Source organism: Falco punctatus (genome assembly GCF_963210335.1).
Source record: "Falco punctatus genome assembly, contig: scaffold_25, whole genome shotgun sequence".
Classification (NCBI taxonomy): Eukaryota; Metazoa; Chordata; class Aves; order Falconiformes; family Falconidae; genus Falco; species Falco punctatus.
The window spans coordinates 2662375-2668515 of record NW_027660064.1 but is presented as its reverse complement, the minus strand read 5'-3'; the positions used below and the strand labels follow the sequence as shown (position 1 = coordinate 2668515).

At 46.8% G+C, this 6141-nt stretch overlaps 1 pseudogene across 1 annotated transcript; it reads left to right on the top strand.

The window, feature by feature from the left end:
* The first annotated feature begins 1760 nt into the window (after nucleotides 1-1760).
* Nucleotides 1761-4901, top strand: LOC308058128 (epoxide hydrolase 1-like; annotated as a pseudogene). The gene is made up of 3 exons: nucleotides 1761-2317; nucleotides 3100-3330; nucleotides 3716-4901. The product of its transcript is annotated as an epoxide hydrolase 1-like (transcript).
* Nucleotides 4902-6141: the final 1240 nt, after the last annotated feature.

The following is a 6141-nucleotide window of genomic DNA, read 5'->3' as shown; positions in this document are numbered from 1 at the left end:
TTATCTAAATTGTGCTGAAGGCGGGAATATTATGGTGACAAACTATCTAGCTAAAACACAGCCCAGAAACACTGTCTCTGTTGCCAGCCAGCTGAACAGCTTGTGATCCCATGGCTGCACGGTAAATGGTGCTGGCAGGGGATGTTCCTTGCACCATCCCCAAGGGATGGTACCATTCAGACAACACTATCAGACCAAGAATCTTTCCCACCCCACCCCCACCCCCATTTTCTAGGGATGGCACCTTGTCCTGGATCAGGTAAGTGAAATAGCTGCTCTGTGCTGAGGAGTTCACTTTTTATTAGCACCTGGGCTGGGGCACAGCATAGTCCCTTCCATACCCTGTATGACAAAAAATCTTCATTCACAGTCTTCTTTGAGCCCCCTGCAATAGCCCCAGACAGCTCTGCTAATCCCCAAGGGAAGCTGGAGAGCTTGAGGCACAGGTCAGGGGGATGGGAAGGGACACTACATTTAGGACTGATTGCTGAAGGGTTTGAACGGTTTTAAAACATTGCTGTCTGTCTGTTAAATCCAGCTCTGGCGCCTTAGCTCCCACACCTCAAGAAAGTCTGAAACTTTGCTGTCTAGGTAAGAAAAAGAGGCACCAGACAGACAAGTTGAGACCTTTACCTATGGACAGCTATGGTGGAGGGCTAGCGTTGCCCTAAAAGATGACTGAATCTGTAGGGGAGCTATGTATGTAGCACAGTCAAGGGGCATGTCTAGCACATCCAGCTGTCTCCAGCAGCTGAAAACTCTTGTCTCTGCTCCTCAGCCCACTCTGTGCAGTTTTTATTCCTGAAGCTGTCCAGGTGCTACTATCCCATTCACTTCAGTACCTGCCTTAAAACAGATAGATCCAGATCCTACTGATCCTTGTCTCCCAGGGCACACCTGGTTCATAAGGAGAGGGACAGAGAAGCCTTGTGATTAACAAGTCCTGATCAGCAAAGGCTTAAGGTCCCTAAGAAACACTGGTAGATGTAACCCTGCCACAAATCCTGCCTGCGATCTTCAAAAATAACAGAAACACCCAGCCCCTGCTGACTGCATGGGGTTTGTTACTCACGTCCAACCAATGTGACTACAAGCCTCAGCATAGTCCCTTTACCCTTGACACTTCTGTTGGGCGCAAACAATTTTATGCCTCCCCAGGTCATTCAAATGTTCTCAGAGGAATGCAGTCCTGGTCCCTGTGGCCGCTCTGGGCGTTGGAGGGATGCTGGTTTACTGGCTGAGGTCTAGACACAAGATCAAGACTATTGAAATGGGCAATGGACGGTGGGGCTCAGATGAAAGACCTCTAAAAGGGAAAGAAGATGAAAGTATCTGTCCCTTCAAGACTGAAACATCTGACAAAGAAATTGAGGTGCCCGTGCCTGGGAGGTAAGGAGGGGCAGAAAGCTGCGAGGTGGAGCCAGTTCATCACCCACCTTACTGCTTTGAGGTGATGCCTTGGGGGCAATAGCCAGCGCAGGTCCGTTAGATGATGCTCTGGCTCACTGCCCTTTATGAATGGGATTTGAGCTCAGATTCACTGCAATGTCTTTACGCTTTCTGAGACCACAGACTCTCAATGCAACCTGGGGCTGCTCCTGCAGAAAGGCCATGCTTTGAGCAGCAGAATTTGACAGCAGGTCTGCAGTGGTGGAATGGGGTGGGAGGGCACCGGGATAGCAAAGGCACCAGTAGGTCAGGACTGAGGGGCTTCCGCAGAGGACAGGGTTGGAAGGGTGAAGAAGGATGGGGTCCTTCCTTCTGTCCCTACAAGCCTGTCACTAATTATCTGGCCAACTAGCAGTCGGTAGCACAGGCTGAGCTGCTTATTCTTCTCTCAGCTGGCAGTGCTGGCAAGTTCCTAGTGCCCAAAACCCTAAAGCGAGTTAGCAGTAAGGCAAGCGTAGAACCCACTACTCCTGGGTGCCCTAGGGGAACTGCTAACCTGTAGAGAAATATATTCTCCATATAAATGATTCAGGAAGTTATACAGAGTATGGCACTGCTTCAGGAGGGCTTGTGGTGTCCCAGAGAGAGACACAGAAGCCGGTGGAGCCAGGAGAGCCTGTTCATGCCTGCCTTAGCATAGGGCACATGCAGGCATCTGGCCAGCCTTGCAAGAGCTCCTGTCCGCAGGACCTGCATCGCCGCCTGGAGCAGGCCCGCTACACACCGCAGCTGGAAGGGGCTGCCTTCCGCTACGGCTTCACCTCCAGCTACCTGCAGAAGGTGGTGGCCTACTGGAGGAACCCGTTTGACCGACGCAAGCAAGTGGAAATCCTGAACAAATATCCCCATTTCCGAACCACCATTGAAGGTGAGGGGGTCTCTGTGGCTTGAGCAGGTCTCACTCTGAAATGCACAGAGAGAATGGGGGGCTTTAAGAGGTTACTCTATTAAGACAACAGTGTGCATAACAGCTTAATGAAGGATCAGTAGTGGAGGCTATGTTATTAGTAACCCTCTATAGATTAAGATCATTGCACAGTGGTGATAAGATTAGATCTGCTTGAAGATGGGCTTCATCTGGCTCTGAACCTGCACTAAATAACAACGAGGTTTTCTTCTGCTATTGCCTTGAAGCCACCTTTGAAAACTGTAAAATTTACCCAGGCCCTGAGGTTGGAATATCCACCACCACCACCCAGTTTAGCCAGGTGAGGTTAGCCAGACTTTAGATAAGTGATCTGCAGGTTAAACTTATATCCTGTGCTTACTTTTTCCATGTTTCTCTTTTTATCACCCACACATTTTGTAATTTAGTCATGTTTTTGCACGTGTCTTAGCTGCATTATGCTATTCATTGAAGTGCAGCTGTACTTATATACTGTAAGACCAATTTCTCAGGAGGTGGATGCTCAGTCTCCTGTGACCCCAGTAACTGGGACTGGGATCAATACCTCTGTCTGTAAGTAAAAGATGAGACACAGGTAAAATACCAGGCATGTCCTTTCAGCTAGGCATCTTCTTGCCATGGGTTGATTGTGTACCTTCTGCTGTGAATGCTAATCACAGTTTTGCCACCCTCCTTCTTCAGAGTTTGGAACAGAAACTGTGATGGAACTAAGGCTTTAATTTATCTGTCTGGATGTGTGGCAGGGATTGATATCCATTTTATCCACGTGAAGCCCTCCTATGTCCCTCACAGTTGAGCTGCTCAACCTCTGCTGATGGTCCACGGCTGGCCTGGCTCCTTCTACGAGTTCTACAAGACCATCGCTCTACTCACAGAGCCAGCTGAGCATGGCCTGAATGAGGGTGACATGGTGTTTGAGGTCATCTGCCCATCCATCCCAGGATATGGCTTCTCTGAGGCACCACACCAGAAAGGTGAGCGATGAAAAGGCGCTGTTGGAATTGCCAGGTTCTTGGAGCCTCAGTCATCCCTGGCCCTCACCAGGGAATGCAGTTTGTGAATGCAGATGCTTGGCTCTGCACTAACACCCATGTGGCTGAGGCTCTGGGGCTGGCTGTGGAGATCTGGAAGGTAATGGTAGCTGGAAACCAGGTCTGCTTTCCACTTTATCCACTTTATCCACTTTCCACTGAATTTCCATCTTGTGTTCACTGTATTGCCAAGGAGCAAGGCAGAGCAGCATAGCACACTGTGCCTTTACACAGCAGCATACTCATGTGCCTCTGTCAGACCATGATCTTTGGCCAGGGGATGATACACCAAGACAAACAGGTTTCCTCTGTTTCTCTTTACCTACAGGCTTTGACAGCAAAGCAACTGCTCGGAAATTTCATAAGCTGATGAATAGATTGGGCTCCAAAGAATACTACCTACAGGGAGAAGACTGGGGATCTCTTATTACCACAAACATGGCCCAGATGCTGCCACAGTGAGTAGCAAAGGGAATCAGTGCAGAGAAGGTTTCTCCAGTTCTTACCCTACCTTCTGGCTCCACGGTCCGGGTCCTGCCTTCTGTTTGCCCTGCCTCTCATCGCCTTCTGCTTTGTTTTCTCCAGGGGTATCCCCACCCCTGTGCATTCAGTCATATTCACGTGCTTTGCATTGACAGTGGTATTTGCATTCTCACGCTTTCTAAATTTCATAGAATCATAGAAGCATTTAGGTTGGAAAAGACCTTGAAGATCATTGAGTCCAACCATAAACCTAACACTGCCAAGTCCACTGCTAAACCAGGTCCCTAAGTGCCACATCTACACACCTTTTAAATACCTCTACCACTTCCCTGGGCAGCCTGTTCCAATGCTTGGCAACCCTTTTAGTGAAGAAATTTTTCCTAATATCCCATCTGAACCTCCCCTGGCACGACTTGAGGCCATTTCCTCTCATCCTCTCACTTGTTACCTGGGAAAAAGTGACCAACACCCACCTTGTTACAACCTCCTTTCCTGTAGTTTTAGAGAGCAAGAAGGTCTCCCCCAAGCCCCCTTTCCTCCAGACTAAACAAGCCCAGTTGCCTCAGCTGTTTCTCATAGGACTTGTTCTCTAGACCCTTCACCAGCTCCGTTGCTCTTCTTTGGACACATCTTTCTTGTAGTGAGAGGCCCAAAACCGAACACAGTATTCGAGGTGCAGCCACACCAGTGCTGGGTACAGCATCACTGCCCTTGTCCTGCTGGCCACGCAATTTCTGACACAAGCCAGGATGCTGTTGGCCTCCCTTATCTAGGGAAGAGTTGTACAGAGAAAAATGGAGTGCTGTTTGGCTTCTCTTTCACTAGGCATGGAAGTAAGCTCTGCTGCATTTTGATTTGAGACCTCAAGGATCATCATTCTAAATCAGGAAGGAGATAAATTTAAAATTGGCAGGGAGAAAAGGAAGGAGCTCAGCCTTTCAGCAGCTGATCAGTACCACGAAGTATAGGACTTTCCTGGATGGAGATGGCACCAGCTGTACCATTTTTAACTCTCCCAAATTTTTTTTGGAAATCACGATAAATGTGAAGGGCTTATGTATTTGGCTTAGTGAAATGCTTCTATTACAGCTCCCGTCAGACTTATTTTCTAGAAAATTTGGAAACAGAAAATGGCTTGATTTAACCTTCTATTCATTAACTTGATTTCAGATCTGTGAATCTTATCTTCGCTGGCAGAGAAGGTTTGAGAAGGATGATTTCCGTGATGCTTGGGGCTTATATACCATGGCTCATAGGCTTTACTAGGGAAGATGTTCGACGTATGTATCCTTTCATCCAGAAGAATATACATGAACTATTGCGAGAGTCTGGATACTTACACATCCAAGCCACCAAACCAGACACTGCAGGTAATGAACCTTCTCTATATCACTATGAACTTTGTATACTGACTGCTTAAGGCGTATAAACACATAGTTGAACAAAAGCCAACCATGTTTGAGAAGCAATGAATTCTGGTGACTGAATGCAAGACATGGGGACAAGAGCTGTGTAAAAGGAAGTGAAAAGGAACCGCTTAAAGAAAGACGGAGACTACAAATATCACTTTTCAAGGTCTGTTAAATGGCATACCACTTCTCTATGGCAAAGAAACCCTTTGCAAAAAGCCTCTTAAAGTAAAGCACAGGACCCTGACATTGAAGCTTCTAGAAATAAATGTGGATGAAAACAAGAAAAATACCATAAGCAAGTGCAATGTGAAACTTGCAGAAAGGTAGACACAGCCATAATACCTGAAGCCAGAAGCATGATGTAGTGGGACCAGTAGATAAGGAGTCTGAAGAAAGGTATGGCCATCTCAGAAAAGTTACATGATTTATTTGTATAATATTATCAAAGATTATGGGGTATTCCTTTATTGAAATAAACCCTCATCAGGAAAGACAGCAGAGTTGTCTCAGACTGGCATCAGGTACGGAGACCATAGAAGGAATAGCACCCCATCCTGGCATTTAACTGGAAAAGAGGAAACTCAAAGTGAAACGTCAGCTAATGCCTAGTCTGTTGCTTGAACTGATTGCAATATCAGAGAAATAAAAGGAGACAAACCAGATACCAGGTTGGGGTTTTTGGGGTTTTCTTTTCAAAAGCCAAACAATGAAGACAGCCCCCAGAAAAACAAAGACCAGTATGTCTAGTGTCTGATCAGAAAACTATCAGAAATGTTTTTAAAAGGAGAATTCATTTACAGGTGATAATATCACAGGGAAATCATGCTTCAAATATCAGAGCTCTGGCAGGATCAAGAAG